We start from the raw sequence: 26842 nt of genomic DNA, 5'->3' as shown, positions 1-26842 counted from the left end.
GTAAAGAGTTTTAAAGAAATACAAAAGAAACAATAAATATTATTGCATTTTACTTAAACTTACTGGTAATAAATAAATGTTAGTGAATCGTATAAACAATTTAAATTTAATGACTCGAAAAAGGTATTTTTTTCGAGGAAAACCTTAACTTTACTCCAAAAGTGAGCTTCCTGCTATGACTGTATGTTTATGTATGTGTGTACTGCTGCAGTTATAGGTCTTCGTAGCTTGTAGCTTCCAAAACTATTACTGAAAACTGATTCGCACTAATATTGTAAGTTGTTGTGCAGCCTCAATACTCATCAAAACTGAATCCCAAACACAAATTTGAAACTGCTTATGTGACACAACCATATGTAGCTTCTAATAACGTTTGTTGAAAATTGCAATCCAATCTGTAGTAATTATAGAGAGTGCTTGATAACTCAAAAGAATCATTCCAGCTTTTCTATCGCTTAAATGATTTGAACAAATGTCCTCAAAAGATAATACTGAAAACCTGTTCAATCTCTTTGTCTTTGCTTTTGATGCTCTTGGCAACATCATTGATTTGGACATGCTTGAAGTTTTATGATTCTCGCTACCATTCAAGAAATGAAAAACTGTCTCTACCTAGTTTCGACGGGTTTGCTGCTTTTTATCATATTCATCCTGAACAATTTTAAAGGTGTTCCTAGAACATATTAGAGACATTAAAAAGAAAAATTGCTCATTTGATTGATGAAAAGATAAAAAAAAACAACGAACAGTTTCCAAAGCATTGTACAACGAGAAGACTCAATTTCCAATGATCTCATGTAATACTCGGAACCAAATGCCGCACTGAGTTCTAGCACTCACCCCAAATGTGCCATTGTCGACGATATTTAAAGATTTAAGTTTGTGAAGCAAATTGCCCTAACTCTTTGGCAGCGCCCTTAATCGATTGAAAAGACAGCAATATCAATTAGCTACAGAAGCTATAGTATTCGTCATTGGTATCCATTCCACTCGATGCTATCATTCATTTGAAACCGAATTCCTACCTGAAGTTATGTATAACTATGTCTCGTCGTATACAAGAACAGACATCTATAAACTGGTAACCCGGTCATGAACAAATTGTGCTAGATTAATCTTCAGACTGTTATGCCACCTTCCCGATCGGCACCGCTAGCGATAGAGCTTTGATTATACACACGGGGGGATTGCAAACGTGAGCAGATGTCTCACTCGAATTCTGTTTAAGTGCTGTTTATCAGCTGGAATCTACTAGTACCGGTGTAAAGCTTTTGTGGGAAGACGATTTATCAAAATTTTTGACAAGGGATTGAAACCAACGCAAATTGCTAATCACATGCAACCATAAATGGATTCGCGATTGATGAATGGTTTGTTTGAGGAAGCCAGTTACTGGCGAAGTATCGAGATATGCTGTCGTTCGTGAGGTGAATTCTTTAATTTGAAGATGTACGATTTTGTTCGAGAAAAATGCGCATACAATTAGAGACTGTTATTATACACCTGTCGGACTCAAAGCTATCTCGAAAATATACACATGGTTTATTACTTGATCATGTACTTCAGATATATTGCACTTTCAGTTAATAAAATGAAACATAACAAAACTCATTGATAATGAAAACTTCAGTCACACACAATTCATTTCTGAAAGCAGGAGCTGTGAGAGAGTTTTCATCGCACTGAAAAGTGTTATCCGAGCCTGAGCGAAGAATTCACTAAATATATACTATATATAGTAGTCGTATGTAGCTGTAAATAGCTGTTGATCATTGAAGGTTATATAGTCGCCATCATCTTGGATATGGATACTTTTTTCATGTTCGCTAAAATAATCGTAAAACTTTCGTGATCATAGAGTGTAACTCTCGCTTTCTGATTTGAATTCAAAATAACTTTACGATTTGCAAATTGCTGCTTTCGATTCTTTTAAAAAGATAATGGAAAAATCCACAGACATTCGTAATCATCATACGTTGTTGATTAGGCTTTTGCTATCTCTATTTTATAACGGGTTGGAATGTATTTATCAAGTATTGAGCATATTATAGGAATATCGTGTATAATGAGGGATGATAAAACAAAAAAGAAATATTTCGTTTTCCCATTAAACCTTTTGAAAGATTAATTTGTGAATTACATCATTGTTTGAATAAATTAAATCAGCTGATAAAAGGGCTGTTTGAATAATATGTTGATTGATCGCTCAACATGTTGTGTATAGCTCTAAATTGGAATAAGCTTGTGTTTCAGATGGCCTAGAAAATCGTCACTCAAATTACAAATTTATGCGAACCATCGCCAACGTTGGACATCGAATTTTCATACACAATATTGATTTATGTTTGCTTAGATATTTATGCTAATGAATCCAGAATTGAACAAAATATTTGGCTTTATCCATCCTGTATACGTTGATTGCTTTTTTGCTGGGTGCTGGGTTTCTCCCGAAGATACACAAAAAGATGGTTGTTGGTATGCAATATTTGCTGAAACCCATCACTAGATTTATTTTTCGTTGTAACAGCGTGTTCAATTTTTCATTCAGTTTTGATGTATTATTGTACAGAAGTGAGACCGAAGTATATAAAAGATGCAAATGATACAGCAACGTTATCGGGGAGGTTTATCAACTACAACAACACCTCCCCTTAGCGTACGCTTATGAGATAGAGCAGATAGAGCAATTATGTTTGTGACATTCCAATTAGAATCAAAATTACAAAAATAACAAAGTAGCGTAGAACAAAATGCAAAGTTATTATAGATAGTAAATCAAATAAGTTATTGCCGTTTTCTATACTTTCAATTTCCAATATATTTATGTTAACCTGTTTATAATTGTTGGAAATAATTTGGCTCTTCGATCGACATTATAGGCTCACTTGAAGCAGCAGCAGTTCCAGAAGTATTAGAATATATATGTTACTTCTATGCTACACCTACAACTCGTATTGTTGATGATGTGATATGTGATAATTGATGTGGTTATTTGAACTCATACGTGAGGTTAAATTGCTGAGAATGCTGATTGCGACGAAAAGGTTTCACGATATTTAATTTAATTTACTTCCAATAAACAAGCGCGTGTCATTCAAATAAAGTACCTACTCATTTTTTACATGGCGCACGCTTGTTCGAGTTTCCGTTTGATTGATGAACCGTGAATAAAAATGGTGTATTGAACGACTTATTCTGATCATGCCATCCAACTTTGGCATCAACGTCCACCAGCATAGCCTAATCCATTCCCGGCAAGTGGCGCCGTTACAAAATGTAATGTAATAATTGCACAATACCTTTTTGACCATGCAGCTATTTACAATAGTTAAATAGAAAGTTGTGTTCGCAGTTATCGTATAACAGTTATTATTGGAAGTAAAAACTGGCTTGTCTCCGCAGAATAGAGCATAGCAGATAAAAAAGACTGCTGATCTCGGGTGCGTAAAATCCGGTCATTTAGTTTCTAAAAATCAATCGATGTCACATAACAGCATCATCAAACAGCCTCCAAGACGAATAAATCCGATACGCTCTAAAAGTGTTAAATAGTTCTATAGCTTTAAACCTAAGACTTATCCGCTGCGGCTAAAATGGTCTATTAGTAGAGCATATATCACATTTCTGAAGCCATCATTTAACCTCGAAAGTCAACATAGGCTCATACAAACGCATGTGAATCGTCGATTAACGTGTGCAGACGAGGGAACTAATGAAAGAAGCAAAAAGCACCTTCTAGTCCATCAACCGCATGACACTCATAGCCCACACACTCGCCAGTAGTGGGTTGGATGGCATCTTGATTAATGTAGCTATCCGCCGCACATTAAGTGCATTCGCCTTGCCGGCATGTTGGCTACAGCGAATCAAGTTTTCTTTCATTAATCCCATGTAGCATTCGGAACCACATTGATGGGACCATACCAAACCCATCCCTCCAAAGGGCGTCTCTTAAATTAACTAGCACTCAATGAATATACATATAGGACACCTTTGTTGATATAAGCATGTTCTCCCACTTCCAATAAATACTGAGTGAAATGCGTCGTAAACAGTATTTTAGATTGATTGAGTAAACATGAACATAAACATCCACCTATCAATTGAAAAATTTAATGAACACCCTCGTGGGTGCGTCAGATTTACTCGCAACGCAACACACTAATTTGGACCAATCCGACAGATAGTTGGAGATGCAGGTTTGCTTCGATGTCGTTCCGATTTCTGTTCCTCGTCTTGTATTTTCTTTCTTTTACCACCCACGCATATTGACCACAACCATTTCGCTGACCACAACGATGTGGGCTCTACATCATAGTCTTCCCATATTCCACCATAAGGTTTTTTGCAGGTATGCAGTACATATTACCATACTGCGGTTCCGTGTGCAGCGAATGCACACAGCACTAACGCATGTATATAAATCAAAGGACGTTTTTGAAAAAGAAACGTCAAAATCATGATTGGCTTTTACTTTACTTGCAAATCCAACAGCAAAATCAAGACTAATCGAACACAAACTGTTTCAGAATGGATGGTTTCTCGTGTACCATCGAGTACGGCTGTTATGCAGCCGATACGGTCTGTTTTCGCCTGTGCTAACACGCAGTGATGGAACAAAATCATTTGATCCGACAAGTCGAAATGGGACACAAATTGGTTTTACAGTTGGATTGATTAGATATTGGATTTCCGTTTGCTAGAGGCAATCATGAGGAAATATGAAACCACATCCGAGGGTGGCCACTTCTTGGCGGTAACAACCATTTTGCGGTGCCACTGAATGTGAGTTTATGTGATGTTTTACTTGAGCTTGGTTATAGAGAACCTTCCAGCTGATCTCAAGGTACGGTGCCGCTTTTGAAACACTGAACCAGAAAGCTCAGTGCATTTGCTCTGCTCTTGCGGGGCTCTTACTTCATCAAGGATCAATTTGTTGGAGGTTATTTCTTAACTCCATACCAGGTGTGGAACATCAATCCCAAAACGGTCACTGGTTTAAGCAACCATACTGAATTGGGGCAAAGATTTACAACCTTATTCATGAGTTTGAGCATCTTGTAATTTGTGCACAGTTATCGGGGCCACCCGATCAGACGATTATAACAAACGGGTACCTAACACAAATATATCTGAACTTGATAGAATTAACAAAGCATGTAATATTCGTGATATGCCAGAATAATAAAAAGTACAGAGTTATATCATATTCTGTTGTCATACACTTGATAATTCAAAAGTGTGTTTTTTTAAAGCATATTTATAACAAAATTTGTTATTCAATCAATAAAACATTATACATTCTAACTAATTCTGATCTTTTCCTGCCAAAAACCTAACAAAACTTGCTATAATTTGTAATGATCAGTAAGTAATTTTGATAGAAATTTTGAAATTTTAACTATTAATTAGACCAAGTTTAGAACACAAGTTGATACAAAAAGATCGTAACAAAATATCAAGATTTGTTATAATCCTGATATTTTTGATTGATCGGGCAGCTACAGAAGACAATTATCTCTGCGCAGTGGTATTTTCGCCGAACGTCTTTCAGGTACACAAAAAAATGCTCAAAAAATCAACTGGTTATTGAATTTTTGAGCATAGCACCGAAATGACTATCATAAATTTCGGAGTTCTAATCTATCAATCTAATTTCAGCTACTATATTTTTTACAATATCAAAATTACTCAAAACACTTAACATCGTTTGAAAGATTTGTTTACATTGTCTAATCGAAAACAAATAGCTTTTCAGACGCTTCTTAACTTTTGTTATTCAAATCTCTAACAAATTGTTACCTAATATTAAAAAGTATTGCGAACACCTTTTTAGTAACAACAATAATGATTTTTTACTTGATGAAATGCTAAATGAATAACTAAACTGTTACTTGATAACAATAATGAAACAAAAATGAATAAAAATAAAAACCACGAGATCCGCTCTTCAAATTGGCTCTCGTCTGCGTACTCTTCAATTGTCTTTTGACAAATTCCACTCGTCCTCCTCTCCACGACCGTGTGGTTTACGAACCAGACCAGAGTTGCCAATGTTCCAGTTTAAACTGGATCTTCTAGTTTTTTTTTTTTTTTTTTTCAAGTGATCCAGTGAAACAGTTTAATCTCAAAATCTTCCAGTTTTTGTATATTTGCTCGTTTTAGCCAGATTTTTTTCACTCAAGCTTCAATTGGTTTTCGGAAATATTTTAAGAACGTAAACTTTGTAACTTGAAAAATCATTGTAACAATTGAGCCGTTGCGGAACAGAGTGGTCTATGTGCCATCGAGCAAATTGTTCAGGAGAAGCAATTTTCGAAAAATCTCTGAATAAAATTCTGTTCAACGGATTCTTTCAATCAAAATGTTCTAATATGAAGGTCATGAAGTGGTTTAACATTGGGATACATAAAATTAACATTTTTTTTGCGAAATCGGTGATTTTATCTCATCAATGTACATAGACCACTAGGACTTCATATATATATTCACTAAAATCCTCGAATCGTTTCGGAACAGAGTGGTCTATGTACACAAACCTGGTAAATGACAATAAAAAGATGGTAACTCGTATGAAATGGCCAGTATCACATGTTATATGATACATATAACATGTCATATGTACGTCACGTGTAACATTACATGTAACACAACTTGTTACATTTTACATAATATTTCACATGTTACATTTTTTGTGTTACATTACGTGTAACATGTTCCATATCACATGTGACATGTACAGAACAAATTACATGTTACTTATCACATGTGATATGCTACATGTTACGTGTTACATGATAGTATTACACCGGTTTTTGTACATAGACCACTCTGTTCGACCACGAAATTTCAACACGGTATAAATCAGCTTTAAAGCTGGATTTTTAGAAATTTTCATAATTTCCTAACTTCAGTTTCTTGAGTAGATGCGGTTCATGCAAAAAACTCATTTTCGAAAAAAATGGTCTTTAGATCACTCTGTTCCGCAACGGCTCAATTCTAAATCGCATTTTTTAGTATTCTATCTCCTCACAAACACAGCCGAATAAGGACTGCATGGCATGAGATAAAAAAGGCAGGTAAGATCAGCTATACATAGAAGCTGACAAATAGGGATTACCAGATAGTTAATCGATCAATCAAAAATAAATTGCAATGACAGGTTAATATGTTATCTATACATATAAAAATGGAGTTCTGTCTGTCTGTCGACTTGAAAATTTGTATGTAGAGGTTTCTGGAGACGGGGAAGGGTTTTATGATAGTTTGAGACCCCTCCTTTCTCTGAAAAGGAGGCCCCCATACAAATGAAACACAAATTTCTGATAACTTGAGAAATAAACGAGCAAATAAAGCCAAACTTGACTTAAAGCGGGTATTACCCGAGGCAAATATTTACGTAAAATAACGGATTATATTTGATTGTCCGTCAAATACCGAAACATTTGCTTCAATTATTTGCAAAAATATATTTGCGGTTGTATTTGCTAAACAAAAAATTAAGTAAATATTTGCTTCGTCTAATGTCGTTCTTTGCTAGTCAATTCGCTACTGGGCGAATATTTGCTTTCATTTTTTCTTTGTTCATACTGAAATTTGGTATGAGCAAACTCTAGCAAATCTATTATCTATTTTCATATAACTGATGCTGCTAAAAATACTATAAGAATGCTGCTTTTTAATCAATGAAGATACACACTTAAAAATGGTGTGAAAGTTAATTTCGAACTTTTGATGTAAAATAGGCACTTCATGTTTTTCCTCTCGGAAGAGTGGGAAGAAGCGTTCTCGTTTGCCGTTTGACCCAATCGCGCACCAATATGCTACGCATCTGACAACAATTCTGATTCCTGTCGTTCCTGATGGATATATGATTGTCTGGCGTGGGCGAACGGCTCGCGACCCGTTCTTATGAGTTGGTTTATGAAAAAGATCCAACGTGCGAACGGCTCCCGTTAATGAACCACACAGCGCACTGAAACTGATGGCAAACGAAACCGAAGTTTACCGAAACATCACAATCATGAGGAAATTTTTATGGACCATGAGTTCATATGAGCGGATTCGGAGTGTTGAGTGAGCGGTTCAGACCCGTTCTTCAAAAAGAGCCGGTTTGCCTATCCTATATTACGCCAGTCAATTACCAAAAAGCCAACCAACAATGAATTTTCGTGAAAAAATATAATAAAACAAATCCCGTACCTCAACCAAAACAAAGAAATAATGTTCTCGAGTGACACACAAGATATGCAATGGAAATTAGATTTACTCAATTTGCTAGTAAGTTTATTTTCTGAAAATAATTCGCATCGTGTAATAGCACAACAAATATATTTACTACAAAATAAGCAAAAAGGCTTTGCTGCTGTTCAAGCAAACAGAATCAGAACAAGTATTCGTTATAGTGTAATAGCATAAAAAAAATATTTGGCCGAGAGAAAATACTGTGCAAATAAGTTCCGTGAGGAATATACCAAATATTTGCTTCGTGTAATGTTCCCTTTAGGAAGCATGAAATATTTCTATGGCGGTTTGACAGCCCTCCCTGCTCTGCAAGGGGCTCCTATACAAACGAAACACAAATGTTTATATAACTCGAGATTTAATCAAGCAAATGGAACCATTTTGGCGTATGGTGGTTCACAAGAACAAGAAATATTTCTATGATGGATTGACACCTCTCCCTTTCCTAGAACGGAGGGGGGCTCCCATACAAATGAAACACAAATTTCTGCATTAATCCAGAAATAATCGAGTAAATGGCATGTGAAAATTTTCGGTGTAAAACATATTTTCATTGTGGTTCGACACCCCTCCCTCTTCTGGAAGGAAGGGATCCCATACAAATAAAACCTAAATTAATCCCCCTAGCGGTCAGACCCAGCCTTTCTCATTCAATTTTTTATTTGTAAAAATAGATTTACATGAACGCTTCAATCCGATAAATGTATATTCACTCTTTAGGCTCTAAAATATTGATGTTGTAATCTTTACATATAACTAGGAGAAAGGCAAAAATGCAGTCAAGTCTGTCTGTCTGTCTGATCCATATAGGCCCGAAAACTACCGAGCCGATCGACGTGAAAATTTGTATGTAGGGGTTTTTGGTGCCGATAAAGGTTCCTATGATAGTTTGAGATCCCTCCCTCTTCTGGAAGGGAGGGGTCCCATACAAATGAAACATAAATTTCTGCACAACTCAAGAACAAACCAAGCAAATGAAACCGAATTTGGCATGTGGATGTTTTAAGGGGTAACTAATGTGTCCATGATAGTTAGATGAAACACAAATTTGTGCACATCTCGAGAACTAATCAACCAAATGGAACAAAATTTGGCAGGTAAATGTTTTTAGTGGTAACAAAAATGTACATAATGGTTTGAAACCCGACTCCCTCTTCTATAAGGGAGTGATCTCATGAAAATGAAACACATATTTCGCACAGCTCAAGAACCAATCAAGAAAATACAACCAAATTTGGTATGTGAATGTTTTTAGAGGTAACAAATATGTCCATAATGGTTTGACGCCCCTCCCTCTTCTGGAAGTACATGTTTCTTCACAAATTTTTGCACATCTCGCGAACTAATCAACTAAATGGAACCATATTGGCAGGTGAATGTTTTTAGTGGTAACAAATATGTTCCATAATCGACCTCAGACAACATTTTGGATTGTAAGATGGCAACTTCCGGTTTCTGGAAAACAGCCGAAAATGGCCGATTTCCACCCAATATAATAATATCCGGATCTAGAATAATACACAGGAGCTAAAATCGACCACAGATAGCATTTTAAATTCTAAGATGGCGACTTCCGGTTTCTGAAAACAGCAGAAAATGACCAAATACCACCCAATATGAGTTTTTTTTTAACCAGTATGCCGTTCAAAATCCAGAAATTGTGTCCAAATGCCATTATGAAATCCAAAATGGCGACTTTCGGTATCGGAAAAACAGCGGCAGATGACCAAATACCACCCAATATGGGTATTTCCGGAGCCGTAATGATGCACTGGAGCCACAAATCGACTTCAGACAACATTTTGAATGGTAGGATGGCAACTTCCGGTTTCTGGAAAACGGTCTGAAATAGACGATTCCCATTAAATATGAATATCTCCGGAACCAGAGAGATTAACAGAAGCTAAGAATTGATCACAGACACAATCTTGAATTTTAAGATGGTGACTTCCGGTGTCTGACAAACAGCCGGAAATGACCAAATACCATTCAGTATGAATGTTTTCGGAACCAGAATTACACCCAGATGACAGAAATTGATTTCACAGGCAATTTTAAAGTTCAAAATGACAACTTTCGGCTTCTGAAAAACAGTCCAAAGTGACCAAATATCACCCAATATGAGTTTTTCTTTAACCAGTATCCTAAATACCATTTTGAAATCCAAGATGGCGACTACCGGTTTGTGAAAAACAGCCTAAAATAAACAAATACTATCCAATATGAGTATCTCTGGAACCAGAATGATGCAAGGAGCTAACAATTGACCTCAGGCACCATTTTGAATTGCCAAATGGCAACTTATAGGCAACAGTCGGAAATGACCGAATTATACTCAATATGGATATTTCCGTAAACGTGATGATGCATAGAAACCAAACATTGACCCTGGACACTATTTTGAATTTGAAGACGACCACTTTTAGTTTCTGGAAAACAACCAAAAATACCTCCCAATATAGGTATTTCTTGTGTCAGATTGATGCCGGAAAGTCTGCTGATAATGACAGAATACCATCCAATATGAATATATTCAGAATTAAGGCGATGTACAGAAGCCAAAAGACGAGGATGTTGTCATTTCGATAAAACCAATCATTTCAAAACTTTTGTTATTTGACTTTGATCATATCCTATGGCCGATTCGTCGTGCTTTTGCAGACTTTAAACAAACTGCAAGGAATCAATGATCTTGGAACGTTCAAATAGTACGACAGCACATTTAAATTATGTTGAGGCCACATATATCGATCAAAGCAGGTATAGTTTTAAATAGTCTTTGAATTTCTCTTCTTTCCATAACTTTTGAGCCACATATCAAATTGTTATGAAGTTTGTTATTTGTAAGTTTGAGAGATGACTCGTTCGTATGACACTAGTTATGTTCAAATAAGTCATGTTTTTGTCTTTGAGATAATAGACTTTCGTTGTTTTATTAACTATTTAATACATAACGGTTGCTTAAGTTCGATTATAATCAAATGAAATGGGAACGTGTAGGGCAGCCAAACTTTGAAACCACGTGTTCAATCATAATTCATCAGTTAACCCTTAACTAGCCCGCTCATCTGATAATAATAATCAAACCGGTTGTGTAGTTTCTGAGATAATGAAGTTTCGTGATTTCCACAAGTCGGCACATTACAAATGAAGTTACAGTTCGATTACAGTAAAATTCAATAGAGTCTTCTGAGGCAGCTAGACCATTCATTTGACACTAATTTTGTGGAAATCGGGTCGGCCATCTCTGAGAAAAGTGAGTGAGTCCAAGTAGTCTTCGGAATATGTTCCTTTGCATAGCTGGATTTCACATTTTTAAACATAACAGGCAAAGTAATAGTCCGACTGCAAAACAAATCAATAGGGTCTTATGGGGCAATTAGACCTTCCATTTGATACTGATTTTATGAAAATCGGTACAGCCATCTCTGAGAAACATGAGTGAGATTAAACAGTCTTCAGAACACGTTTCTTTTCATAACTTTTGAACCACAAGTTCAATCTTTATGAAATTCAAAACTTAAGGGTTTTCTAGGTAGCACGTTCTTTTGAAATCAATTTTGTTCAAATCGGTTGTGTAGTTTCTGAGATATTGATGTTTCATGATTTTCACATTTTTAAACATAACCTCTAAGCTAAATATTACAATGAAATTCAATAGGTTCTTACGGGGCAACAAGACCTTTCATTTGCAATAAATTTCATGAAAATCGGTCCAGCCATCTCTGAGAAAAGTGAGTGAGAATAAAAATCTGCACATACACACACACACACACACACACACACACACACACACACACATACACACACACACACACACATACAGAAGATGCTCAGCTCGTCGAGCTGAGTCGAGTGATATATGCCATTCGGCCCTTTGGAGCACTTTTATACCTTCGGTTTTGCAAGTGATTGCTATACCTTTCTAGGAGAAAGGCAAAACACAAATTTCTGTACAACTCAAGAACTAATCGAGTAAATGAAACTAAATTTGGCATGTGAAGCTTTTTGAAAGTGAAAAATGTTTCTATGATGGTTTGCCATCCCTCCCTACTTTGGAAGGAGGGGAGGGCTGGAAAACAGCCGAAAGTGACCCAATACCACTGAATATGGGTATTTCCGTAATCGTGATGATGCACAGAAACCAGAATTTAACCTGTTTCTAACTAATTTAACTGTTTCTTATTTTAAGATGGCGACTTCCTGTTTCTGAAAAACAGCTGAAAGTGACCAAATACCACCCAATACGGGTATTTCTGCACAGAAACCAAAAATCGACCACAAATCAAATATCGACCTCAGACGAAATCATTGAACAAATATAGTAAATATGCTTACGTGCTCATATGTAGTCGTTCAGCTATGTATATTTAGTAAAATGAACTAGATTTATCCTGAATTTTGTAAAACAAACTATTTTTCACAACGCTTCCATATCCATCTCAAAACTGCTCAATTATTCATCTCACGATGCCTCCATATTCATCACACTGTTAATCATGAATGAAACACATTATCATGAATGAACGTAGTCTCAGCCCGTCTTAGTAGGTTACCTAGATATCCGCTGCAGTTGTTTACGTGCAAAATTGGTAACCTAGGTGACCACTACACTGCCTGTGATCGCATAATTGTAACATTCGACATTTTATGGATTTCGTGCTTTTCATTGGGAAATGCTTAGAATAGTATGTACTTTTTACATCTGGAAAAATATGCTTATGTTTGTGTGAAAAAAGTCGTAAAAAATACCAAGTTGTTTTGTCACATAGCGTAAATAACCGCATAATTGTCACACTACTTAACTTTTTCAACTTTTTTGTCAAAAAAGTTTCCATCCAAATCCACATCTGCATCCTTTGGAACTCGGAAGTTATTCTGGTCCGGTAACCAACCACCGGTGATCCGTTTCTGATGTTCAGCTCATGCTTGTTGAATACATGAAAAACTTCTTTTTCCATGTGATATATTCCAAAAGTAGCTTGAAAGTGACGGCATAAATGTATCATTGCAAAAATTTCAACCAATTTGACTTCAAAAGTAATATTCAATGTATACATAGTGTAAAGTAGTGCTTTTTTCATGATACTAAGTTTAGTTAAAGTGTCTATTTGCGAGAATATATTAGTAACAATGCATTTAAGGTCAAAATATAAAAGTGCGAATTGCTCGAACAACCAATTTTGCAAATGTTACAAATATGCGATTATGGGCAGTACAGTGCTGTAGATTTATGTCAATTATGTCGGAATAATTCAACATTTTCAGTATGATTTTTTCGTAATAACAGAAACTGATTTGGCAACTTTTGATTTTCTTCAACGCAGTGAAAACAAATGAAAATACATACAGATGAAATTTAGGAATTGTAGAAATTCATCTCATATAATTCTGCTAATTCAAGCTTGTTTTAGGAAATTTGAGGTAAACATTTCAAAGATTAAAGTATTCTTAGTGTAGTGAGTGATTTTGTTTAGTGATTAAAATAAAAGGGGTCTAATAGTGATGAAAAAAACTTTGGTTGACTGCTGAACGAGTCCCGTTGTAGCCGTGTAGAGCAATGCGCGAATTTTGTTTTCTGAATGATTGAATTAAATGAGTTTTCGAGTGCAGATGCCCGACTATAATATCAAATTTAGTGCTTTCAAGTGAGTTTTTGAGGATTATATTCTATGAGGAATCTAAAGTGAACTAAGAAGAATATATTCCATGGATTAGCGGATTAGTTTAGTTAGAAAATATGCGTTTTTTCTGTTTTCAATTGTGTTTGCATGTTGTATGAGATGAATATATGGGCTGAGATGAATAATGTAGCAGTTCCCCTAGATGACTTTTTTTTCGGAAAGCAGCTGAAAATGGAATGTTTGAACTTGAAATCATTTAAATAAAAAAATGAGCGAAACGAAGTTTGCCTGCACATATACTGCCGTTCCAAGCATAGTTGTCCCAGCATGCATAAGGTTTGTGTAGAACATGGGACAACTATGCTTGGAACGGCAGTATATGTGTTATATAAACATAAAAACGATCAATATCAAAAATGTTATATACAGGCGGCATTCTTCAAATATATTTCTATTATGTAGTAGTTTAAAAATTGTTCGAATAATTAACAAAAGATAGCGAATTCAGAGATATTGGAAATTTAAACTTCAACGTTCAACGTAATAAAATGTAGCATCAGTACTTTTGTTGAAAGTTAATATGAACGGAAAAAAATTATCCTAATTTTATGAAAAATACTTGCGCACTTTTAAGTTCTGCTTCAACTAAGGAAAATTTTCAGTCTATTATTTTACAAAACGGAATGAGTTCTGATAAATAGAAGTGACTTTTTGCAAGGTAATATCTATTTGGTTGCTGTATTCAAAACTTACACTGGATTCAGTCAAAGAAGCTCTCTCACAATAAATATTTTCGTTATTTTTTTTCATGTTTTTGGTAATCTAGTTTGTCTAATTTTTTATTCAGTATTATTCCAGTTTAATCATAAATTTTATCGGAAACTCTGAACCAGAACACAATTTGTATGATACTCGTATTTACATCATTCAGGAGTTTTGTTTTAAAAAAATGCATTCGCAAACGATGAATGAACTTTCGCGAAATGAGGCAAATATCAGTAAATCTATTGATGTGATTTCGTGAAAATAAGACGTCCAGATTCAACAAAATGAATTTTTAAATTCGACTTTTCATAAACCCTCATAAACCTTTTTTACAATGAATTATAAGTAGCGTAGCATCAAATTATAAAAATATTTCAGAAAATACGTAATTAAAGTTGAATTTATTCTGAGTAACGCCATATCGCTTAATGCCTAATCACGGCGACTAAATTCTGCTGGAATGTGCCGAAGAACACGAAGAAAACCATTCCAGATTCTTAACAACGCTCATTATTCGTTGGGAACTGATTTTGCATGCCTGTCGGGTTGTACCGTCGATTCCGAGAAATAAAAATAACTCGAACAGAGACACACTGATCACGAAGGAGGGCGCAAAAAACTAAAATATATGAGGTATAAAGAGACGAAAATGGAATTTGTCCGTCTGGTACTTGACCCTGGGACAAGCAGGGCGTGCCAACGGGACCGTGCAATCGCTGAGTTCAAACGCATTACGTATCACTGATTTCGTATAATCCTCCCAAGGATTTCTTGATTTGATTCCGGGACCGGAGCTTATGATAAATCGATCGAATGAAATTGAGAAAAAAATACTCACAAATGAGCGAGAGTTTCCTGTTGCTTTCATCGACATGAACCAAGCATGGATAGAGGAATGAAAATGAATCCAACTGAAACGAAACGAAAAGGTATCAAAATTACAACACCGCCACAAATTCGATTTAATCTGGCTTTAAACGATTATTTTTCGTTTCAAGTATCTATTTGCTTTGGTCTTTGCCGGTGCTTTTTCCCAATCTTCTAGCTCTCTGTTATTGCAACTTGTTGGTTTATTGATTTTGGATGGTGAACTAGCTGTTCTACCATAACAAAATCTTCCGCTTCAGATAAATGAGCAAGCAATCAGTTTGGATGTTCCTCTCTACTTAAGTTCATAATTTGATGATCTGTAATTTTCAGTTTTATTGTATTTACAGTCTCGTTGAACTTTTTAGCCATTCATTGTCGACGTTGCGATCTGTACGCATTTCGATTTATGCTTCATCTTTCGTGTTCAGCTGAAGTCAGCACGTTTTGGTGCTGATTTATGGTTCGGTTCAAATATTCGCCTACCCGATGATTAGTGGAGCAAACAGGAAGGTGTTTAATGCCAAATAATAGGCTTTATTTTGGTGGGATAGCGTCGACGTAAACTTCCTAGCCAATTAAATTGTGGGATGCGGAGATTTGGCAGGCTTGGCATTGTTTGTTTGATTTTTTTTAGGTATTTAGGTATGTAAATCTTGTGTAAGCCTTTTCGTTACGCGGGCTAATCCCATATTCTATCACCAGAAAGCACAGTTTTGCGTTCAATAATCCTAATACAAATGTGAAGCTTACGAAATAATACTATTATGTTCCTTTTTAATGAGAAACAGGTTCAAGTTTTGCAATTAAAGAAAACATCACAATATGAGTGTCACTTTAGGGATTTTCTTAGGGATTTTATTCGCGCGAGGATAAGTACCGTGTATAAAAACGCAAAAATTCAGAAATTTGTGTAAAAAACACATTTAATGTGGAATACACAAAAATAAAACCGACACCAAAAAGTCAAGAGCGATATCAAAAAATTCACCTGTAAAATCTTTTGCATGATTTATGCCAAAAAAAAGATTCATGCCAAAAAAAGACAGAAACGACATGCAGAAAAACACGCGGTTATTCCAAACCCAACTTAAGACGACTCCAAAACGATCACTTTTATGGCAAACAAAATAATATGTTATTCAACATTGTTTATTTGCAATGTTGTAGCACTTGACGGCGTACATTTTGCGTTCGCATAGGTAGGTACCTATACCTTCATAATAAAACTTCCAGCAATAAAATCTTATGCCTTTTCCATTAGAGACGATAAGTAGGCATGTGTCAACGCTTGCATAAACATCATTCATTCCAGTGTCATCAATCAGCATTATTTTTACGTAATTTAACACAGCTCTCAGATGACTTACTTACGCCTACAGACTACCGGGGGCGAGTTTGTATGGCGAAAAGTAGCACAGCATAATCCGGATTATCATAAAAAACGATCATCACACATTTTCGCCTGCTAAACCCTTTGCCACCAAATGTTCCGTCGGGGCTGCTTCGTTTCGGTCTGCACCTTTTTCGGCACGATACATCCAATCCAAATAAAGTAAACAAGAGATCTTTTCTTTAATTAATTTCAGCACGTTCTGCGGCTAGGGAGCAATGATTTTTAACTGCCGTCTCTTTATCTTTCTAAGAGGCCCTTTTAAGAGTGATTTAGATACAGTCGTTCATCGTTGTCGTTTGGCATGATGGTTTTTGGCTCTCCTCGCCATCTTGGCTCTGCCATCAAACGACGACAACAGCGACGACAAATTTCTAGCATCCAAAAATGTTATTCTTTTACACCGCTGTCTCACCAGGAAACCATGTCGGTTGGTTGTCTGCTCATTTTTGGTTACTAGCAGTGGTGAATCATTTATTTGGCTGAGTCTGCGAAAACGAACCGCGCGCTGTCTGCAGAAGCATAATGTCAAATTCATTGGAGTGGCCAGGATGAGAGACGTTTCTGCTATTTCCAGAAAGTATATTATTAGCGAGTTCGCTTACTCTGAAAATTCATTCAGTGTTGCTTGAGCTACGTTATTTCATGGTACTTCATGCAAAAGTTGTGCGAATCGTGACAAAATTGAGTTTACTGAATCAATAATTCAACAAGATAAAATACATCCAGATATGAACCAGAAGCTTATAATTTCGCTTAAACTTTGCTCATTGTACAAGAAGTCATAGATTCGAATCGTAATACAATTATGGCATGTGATGTCAGGTGGATGATTATCTTTCTTTCATACAGAGTTCTATTCAAGCAACAATGAGTAATATAATAGCTTAAGACAAACATTCCACTTACTTCAACTGTAAATGAAATAAAGTAAATATATCAATATTCCGTTCAAACAAAAGAAGAAGTTAAGTTAAAACTAAATTACTTTAATATTGTATCATGCGCCTACCCTGCGTTTTAACTCTAGTTACGCTAGTGGCAAAACTAGACTATCTAGTGGAGCTAAAACCTGCAAACAGAATGCTAACAGCAGCTTTAGAACTGGATTAACACCTAAGATTTATTGTGACTATGAATAGTTCGGTTAGCTCTTCGCTCTCAAAGACACAGCGTAGATTCTTACAGAGGCTTGATGGTTGACCTATTTCTGTACTAAAATAAATCGACGGATCAAGACAGTAGAATTCTATCTTTTGTATAAGAAAAATCAATAGGAATAAAGTAACATGTAGTAGAATATGTCTAAAATGATTTGTTTTCATTTTAACATTGCCAAACAGAATTTGTAGTCATTTTGGTTTAGTCGACAGTTACTTTAGAAATTTCGTTTGTAGCTACTTGCGACTTCTTTGTATTGCACGTTTACCTTGACGATTATATTCGAAAACCATTTTTGTTTCTTTTCATTTTTCTGTTCGGGTCGATTTACGTTTGAGTGTTAAATTTTTTTCTAGTGTCGAAAAACAATTTTTTTTATCTCTTTTTAAGCCTCTGATCATTTGCGCATTTATATATTTAACCCAGCTTTGATTTTACTTTTTGCTAAACGATTTCTTTTTAAATCACTGCCAATTGGCGACCCAATGTTCAACTTTATTTTTGCTTCGATAAATTATATTGTCATTAGACTACTAGCAAATTTGAGATGTCTGTCTATCATTACTTTTAGCTCAAACCATCGTGACTATACAGAAATGTGAATATACACATTTCATTTTAAATTGCATCCAGATAACAAGGGATAGAAACAAATACCTAAGCTCATGCTTTGTTTTCATGGTATTAAAATGTAACCGGCATGGACACAATATTAAATATACCATATGCAAGATGGATGTGTGAATCAAGCCGGGAGGAGTATCACACAAATTTCTGAAATATGTCGAAACACAGATACCAGCTTACCACATACCAGTTGTTATTATTTTCTCAGAAAGATAATAAATATTACAACACATCTAACCGCACATCACACCGGCACAAGCTGGCGGCCTCAGTAAAATTCGGAGCTTTGTTCAAAATGTATTAGATTGTATTGTAAATAGAATCTCGAGTTTCGCAAAATAAGCAAAGCATAAAGTAATATTTAGTCGTGAAAATCAAGTTCATCTGCTATTTTCGGGCCAGTAGAAGAACTCGTTTCAAGTACGTTAGAAACCACAATGTTATGCAATCCTGACTGTTTCGTGAGCACGGGATAGAAAGTTTTACTCGCTACTCTTTCTCTGTCAATAACGTACTCTAGTACAACTTATAATGGCATGTCAGGCTCATACAGATATTCTTAATATGTGTGTTTTGAAATCGATTTTAATAAAGTAACAATTGATTAGTATAATAGTTGAAGAAGTAACAATTGATTAGTATAGAAGTATTCATTAGTTTAAAACCTTTTAGATTTCAATAAAACTTTGTGGGTGTGTAGGCTTTACTAAACTAAGCGGCTGCTGCCAGCCCCTCAGTAGAGTTGGTGCGAAATCTGTCATTCAATTTTTTTACTTAGATTCCAATCCACATTACACATTACTCATTCATTACTCATAAACGGTATAATATATCGACTTTATTTCAATCACATTTTGTGTTCTGAGTCAAAAGTAATCATGTATCCGTTTTCAAAAAGATTCACAATTTTTGGTGTAAAGTTTGATCTCTAGATTGATAAATGAGCAAGCAATCAGTTTGGATGTTCCTCTCTACTTAAGTTCATAATTTGATGATCTGTAATTTTCAGTTTTATTGTATTTACAGTCTCGTTGAACTTTTTAGCCATTCATTGTCGACGTTGCGATCTGTACGCATTTCGATTTATGCTTCATCTTTCGTGTTCAGCTGAAGTCAGCACGTTTTGGTGCTGATTTATGGTTCGGTTCAAATATTCGCCTACCCGATGATTAGTGGAGCAAACAGGAAGGTGTTTAATGCCAAATAATAGGCTTTATTTTGGTGGGATAGCGTCGACGTAAACTTCCTAGCCAATTAAATTGTGGGATGCGGAGATTTGGCAGGCTTGGCATTGTTTGTTTGATTTTTTTTAGGTATTTAGGTATGTAAATCTTGTGTAAGCCTTTTCGTTACGCGTAAAATCAGTAAAATTCGGAGCTTTGTTCAAAATGTATTAGATTGTATTGTAAATAGAATCTCGAGTTTCGCAAAATAAGCAAAGCATAAAGTAATATTTAGTCGTGAAAATCAAGTTCATCTGCTATTTTCGGGCCAGTAGAAGAACTCGTTTCAAGTACGTTAGAAACCACAATGTTATGCAATCCTGACTGTTTCGTGAGCACGGGATAGAAAGTTTTACTCGCTACTCTTTCTCTGTCAATAACGTACTCTAGTACAACTTATAATGGCATGTCAGGCTCATACAGATATTCTTAATATGTGTGTTTTGAAATCGATTTTAATAAAGTAACAATTGATTAGTATAATAGTTGAAGAAGTAACAATTGATTAGTATAGAAGTATTCATTAGTTTAAAACCTTTTAGATTTCAATAAAACTTTGTGGGTGTGTAGGCTTTACTAAACTAAGCGGCTGCTGCCAGCCCCTCAGTAGAGTTGGTGCGAAATCTGTCATTCAATTTTTTTACTTAGATTCCAATCCACATTACACATTACTCATTCATTACTCATAAACGGTATAATATATCGACTTTATTTCAATCACATTTTGCGTTCTGAGTCAAAAGTAATCATGTATCCGTTTTCAAAAAGATTCACAATTTTTGGTGTAAAGTTTGATCTCTAGATTGATCACCGACATTTGCATTAAAAAATTGACAAAATTTGCCGATTTTACATGGGTTTGCCTTCACACCCACTAACGAAACTACCAATCATAGTAACGAAACTACAGCATTAATCATATTAACCTGGATGAGTCAGCTGAAAAAATTTGATAGCTCTAGCAGTCGAATTTATAACCCTGTTGGCGAATACAGTGAAGTTACTCCGTTCAGAAGTTTGCGCGTTTAAAGAACGCTACCCCACCGCGTCGCAAACGGACATCGTGCGGCATTTTGTGGACGCCGGATACGCCCGTTCCAGCATCTACAATTTCTTGGCACCATTGAACAACAATAAAAGCATCAAAAGAAAGTACGGTTCCGGACGGCCGACGACTCTGAGCGACAAAAAGCTCCAAAGGATGATGAAGAGGAAGACCGAGAAAAAAGTGGCTACATGGCTGCGTGCGCTCACTGTGGATGGCAACGACTGGCAGGGAACTTCGTATTTTACGGAGAAAGGAGAAATTTATATTGTAAAGTGCCTGTGTATTGCGTCGTTCATCAAGAAATTAGGCCGCACCAGACAAAAGTGTTCGTGTTATTTCAAATCGGACTTTTTTGACGTTTCAAGGGAATGAACCAATACATATGGATTATGTTACGGCATAACTACTTATTCAATTTCCTCTCCATCGCTGAAAGCCCGCACCTTTCCCTTGAGACCCCTCGTTAAATTTTGTGCAATGGTGGAGCCAAACTTTTTGGTCACTTCCATCCATTCTATCTTCAACTCCAACTGGTTCTAAAACACCTTGGCCGATTTTTGAATCTTGGCCTTCATTATGGCCTAAAATCTTTCTACTGGATGAAGCTCTGGTCAATTCAAGGGGTTGGCGGTTTTTATTTATTTTTTTATTAATTTATTTATTTCAAGCAACACTATAGTTTACATGAAATGTGGCTGATACAAAAACAACGTATCGTATCTGTACTAACCCAACATCGATCGCGCGTAATGGTATGATACCAGGTGCGGCCAAAATAATGTCAGACGCTTCTAGAGGCAATCGGTGCGGTAAATTTCGCAGTTGATGGTACCCGTTGTGATTTACAGTTTACTCAGTTTACCGCATTGGCATAAGTTTTTTTTGGCGAATTTGTCCACTTTCTTCTTTCTAACGTCTTCCGGAACATCAAACCGTGATTTGGAGACGTAGAACTCCAGCCCCGATATCTGCTTTGCGTCTGCCTTGATGTAGGTTCCGTCATCCATAACCACACACATCGGTTTCGTTAACCACTCTCGATATAGCTTCCTTGTGCGGGGTTTGGCCTCCGTGTTTTGTTGATCACGCCGGTTCGGTGCTTTCCGCACCTTGAATATACGATGCCTAACTTGTTTCATGGTTTACTGAACGAACCAGGCGGAACACTTTGACTTCAGAGCCGCGTCGTGAATCGAAAGGTTCGAACTACGCTTTAAATAATCGAACACCTTCCGGGCCTTCACAGGGTCAGCTGTTTTCAATTTTTTCCACTTCCAACCCGCCGCACAGTCTGCTGGGACTCCTTAAACGATTTTACCACCCGAGACACAGTTGTATGGGTGATTCCCAGTTGTCTTCCGATCCATCTCATGAGCGCAGTCAGAATTTCCATAACGGCGCACAAAATGCTCTGGCGATTTTCTTCTTGTTTAGATGATGTCTCAATAACCACGGAACCGCTTGTTATGAAATTTTGCACATGTAAATAATACACTCCAAACTAGTTATACCCAGCTTCTCATCCGTTTTTACCCATGGACAAAAAAGTTACACACGGATAAAAATGGTGCATTTTTTGAGTACAGGGCTTACCATTAACGCGAAGACGCCGTATGCTGACCGGATCTGGCGTCGTCCCACTACATGCAGCGATCGTTGGAGGAGATGGAGCGATTGGATTTACTACAACAATTTTGTGGCGACTTAGGAGGAATTGATAAATAAAACGAAGAAAGAACTTCAAAACATGTTTACACGCATTTTGTAATCCGCCATGGCGAATGTTCCGGTTAGCTTCAGGAAGGCCGTTCGCAAAAGCGTAGATTTTTTTAGAAGTAAGCTAATATAATTACCTTCCATAGAAAGTTTATCAAACTCAACTACCTGTCTAAGTTTTTTTTATCATTATCTGAAAAAATGTCCATCTTTTTATTCAAAAGAGGTTCAAACATTTTAGGACGGTTTTCTTGGTTATATTTTCAACTCTAAAAAGTCTTATACGCGGTCTCATACAAATTGAAACGCATCCCCCGTGTTACAGAAGACCTTAACTAGTGTATTAGATTTCTTTATTTGAACCACAAGAGTGACATGAGATAATTAATTCTACAAAACTGTCACTCGTTCAGCCATTTTGTTTAGACTCGCGTTGAAAGCTGTGACAATGACAAGTCAATTTTGCAGCGCTCGATTCAGAGAAGCGAAGAACAGTGTAGTGAATAGAGTTATTTGTCGTGAAATTGCTTAGTTTAAGATAATTACAATAGGAAAAAACTGAAATCATAAAACTAATTGCAAATCTGTTCTATTATCGGCCACCACTATCATGCAGTCAGGTTTTTTTTACGTGGTTTTTTTATACGCGGTTTTTTACGAGGTTTTTTTACGCGGATTTTTGAATTTACGCGGTTTTTTTTACGCGGATTTTTGAATTACGCGTTTTTTTACGAGGTACGTATCCCCCGCGTAAAAAAAAACCTGACTGTATTCCCATAGTTGTTGGATTATTTTCGTCAATCTGCCCTTATTAAAACTAATTGGAATAAAACATACTCTACTACACCGTCGTTAAAAATATATGCGGCATCCTGACCATCTGTTTAGCATTCTCCAAGGCAAATTAATACTAATGATATCCTTTCTGTAGATATATAGAATGCGCGTAGGATTGCATTGTAAGCACGTACTATGTTGTGATGGCATAGAAGTTACCATAACTCCCTGGTTTACTATCTGAGAACAAATCGATTGATTTGAATTGATTTATAACGTGAAACAAATGGTTATTAAATATATGTTTTGCGAAGGTTTTTTTCGGCAGAATAAAAAATCAATATATATGTTGAGTTGGAAAAAAAAAGTGGAAAGTAACTATGTTCAGTTTTAAGTTAAATAAACGCAAAAAAGTGAATCAAACTAAACCAGTTAATAGTACATACGATGCCATCAATTACCCTAATTGTACAGTACATGATATAGTACACACTTGAACATTTTTCCTATTCGACCATAACCCGGAAGATTTTTTTTTTGCGCGGACGCATCAATCACATAAAAAAAGAATCCAGTCTATTCAATGTATAGATCTACTTCAAAGGAATAAAAGTGGAGTTTTGAGATTAACTGTTCAGCAGCTCTGGAAACGGTGCGCTTTTTATATTTTATTTCTTTTTCAGGTGTTTAGTTAGAACAAAGGTTGCTCATTTTACCCCGTGTATTCACTATTCTCCTGCCAGGCTTATGCATAATTCACTCGCATTATTCATCTCTATATGTTTGGGTAGTTGTTAATAATTAGTTGTATAGAGAGAGTTTGAGAATAGGTTTATTAATCCGCTTCATCTCGGATCGTCCGAAGAGCAGTCAAAATTAACTGAAAATTGTTTTCAGTTGCCACGAATATGCTCGTTTTAGGATACAGTTAAGCTTCAATAAAGTTCGCTAAATGACGGTAAAATAATAATGACTATAACTGATAGGGAGTTAATAGGAAATGGAAATTTTATCGTAATATAAAGTATGCATTGATGAAACCACACCAGCAATTATTTACTCGCATAATTGTAATAGCTCCCCAGCTGGTCTCGAGGAACGATGCTGGCCTGACAAGCCAGTCGTCGTAGGTTCGAGTCTTGTCTCGGGAGAGACTGTTAGTGTCAGTAGGATCGTAGCGCTAGCCCCGCAATTGTCCTGTACACTTAACGGTTGGCTGCGAAGTCTGTGTATAGTAAACAGAAGGTCAAGTTCCGAATCGGAATGTAGCACCAAGGCTTTGCTTTTTTAATTGTAATTTTATACATATCCTAACGTATATTCCAAACTCTTACTTTGATGAAAATATGTGACCGATGATTTACCGAAATATTGTATCGCCAAATGATTGGTACTAGTATTATTGTATTACGTTAAACGTAGTAAAATAATACAAGCTAAGAAACAAAACGTTATAACTTTTTTTGGATTTCAACAGGACTAAAAGAAACTATCAAACATATAAGTTTGTTACCAATACGGTTCTATAGTGATATTTATTCTTATCCTGTAATGTAATATAGTATATTTTTAGCATCATAATTAAAACCACACATCTCGCTTTAATTTAACCTTAACGAGTTCTCATCGCTGTGCTTTTGACTTAATATGAACCATGCAACCGGGTTTTAAACCTTCCATGCGCGCTAGCATCTCATTATATGTCTAGAAATAGATAGAAGGGATAACGAAGGAATTCAGGTAACAACTAACAACTAACGAACACTGCACTATACGATGTGTGGTAACGAAATTTATCACACTTCTTTATAAAAACGTAGAAATACTCCGCAAAGTTAATGCCACGCAGAGACTGTATATTATTTCTCGTAGGGTGGTCTCATAGTCTTTGTGTTTGCATACATTTTCATGGAACAAAAATCGTTTGTTTTGGTTTCTCAATATTCACACAAAAGCGATAGGTTTCCCTTATTATGCCTTTTTGTGTATAATTCATTGTAGAATGCTGAAAAGATTATTCAAACGGTTATTGTGTTTTCTATCAAATGATTGATACGGGGTGCTTGTCTGTCGTCTAAGTTTGTCTACTTTCTGCAAACATAACTGTGTGTCAGAGCTTTTGTTTAGACTTTTTTTAGAAGAAATCGTAAAGTTCATGGTTATTTAGGGAACAAAAGTATAATACTACGATTACACTTTAGGGGCATTACTACAAGCAAATCCTCAACCAAATAAATGAAAATATATCCTGTTTGTACTCACAAATGTTTAAAAAATCATATTTTATACGAAATTAACATAAAATTTAAAGTAACCAAAATTGACACAAACCGGAAGGTGAAATCAGCGGCTGTAGTTCATCTCCCGACTTCCAGCAACGCAAACGCAGCTCGCAGGTGTCGAATAAGGCGAAAGTCGGACCGAGAGACACGACTCACTTCTGTTCAATGAGTAGCGGCGTGAAATACTCAAAATAATATTTGTTTGCAGTTTCACCAACAGCAAACAAGGCAGGCAATAAAACTCTTCCTTTGCGTTTGCTTCACCCGCGCGAACACAAAAACACACTTTGCACCGTTTTAACACACCCTACGTTTTATTTTCCCGGCTATGCTTTTTTTCTGCTTGTTGATTTTAATATCGCCACTTCACCGCCTGTAGAACGGATTAGAACGAATCCAGTTAACGGCTAACAGCCGAAAAATATGCACCGAAAATAAAATCCTAAAGAATTTATTCCTCACTAAGCTAATTGACGGAAAAGTTTGTTCTCTTGGCTTGCACTTAGCTACCGATGGTTTGGTTTGCGAATCAAGTTTTCACTGTCTCCCACGCAACGCCGGAGAAATTCTATCGCGGGGTTTGCTGCTCCGCAATCCGGTCAACTACAAGAGCGTTGAACTTCTATGCTAAGGAAGCGATGACGTTAACCACAATCCAGTTTAATATTTCCACTTGATTAGGGCAGCACCAACACAAAGTGGCAAACCTTCGGAGCGAATGAGTACGATATCAGAAACGAATTGGAAAGACTTAATCGCAAAAACATCAATCTACTTGAGCTACTGGACACGCAAGGAAGAGTATAATCTCGCGTTTAATTCCGTACATTAAACACAACCGAACGCAACAACGTACAGATGAACAATGATGTGAGACTTCCAGAAGTGCAGCATACAGATCTTAACACATTTGGGTTTCGCCTGTTGAGAAGCATTAAACATGAAAAGCTCCATGCTCACCTGAGTTTAACTCCTGCCGCCTACCGATGTACGTAGAGCATAAACGGGAGATTCTCTCATTCTCAGTTGGCTGACGTACAACTGTATAAGCGTCAACTCAAAGCCAAAGCGGCACAGACGGGGAATTAGACATTACACCATTTTTCTTTGCACCG

General features: G+C 36.2%; 1 protein-coding gene across 2 annotated transcripts in view; it reads right to left on the bottom strand.

The window, feature by feature from the left end:
* The window catches only part of LOC129724209 (somatomedin-B and thrombospondin type-1 domain-containing protein-like), an 84462-nt gene extending 57864 nt beyond the window's left edge, over window positions 1–26598 (bottom strand). Inside the window, exons 1-2 of one of the 2 annotated variants that reach the window (XM_055678909.1) lie at window positions 25777–26598; window positions 15472–15544 (exon numbers count right to left, since the gene is read on the bottom strand). The gene's annotated coding sequence lies outside the window, so the exon portion shown is untranslated. The remainder of the gene's footprint in view (window positions 1–15471; window positions 15545–25776) is intronic. The other variant, XM_055678910.1, reaches the window with a different exon arrangement.
* Window positions 26599–26842: the final 244 nt, after the last annotated feature.

The sequence above is a fragment of the Wyeomyia smithii genome, chromosome 2 (assembly GCF_029784165.1).
Source record: "Wyeomyia smithii strain HCP4-BCI-WySm-NY-G18 chromosome 2, ASM2978416v1, whole genome shotgun sequence".
Lineage (NCBI taxonomy): Eukaryota > Metazoa > Arthropoda > Insecta > Diptera > Culicidae > Wyeomyia > Wyeomyia smithii.
The sequence above is the reverse complement of the archived record's forward strand: the minus strand, read 5'-3'. Positions and strand labels throughout refer to the sequence as shown.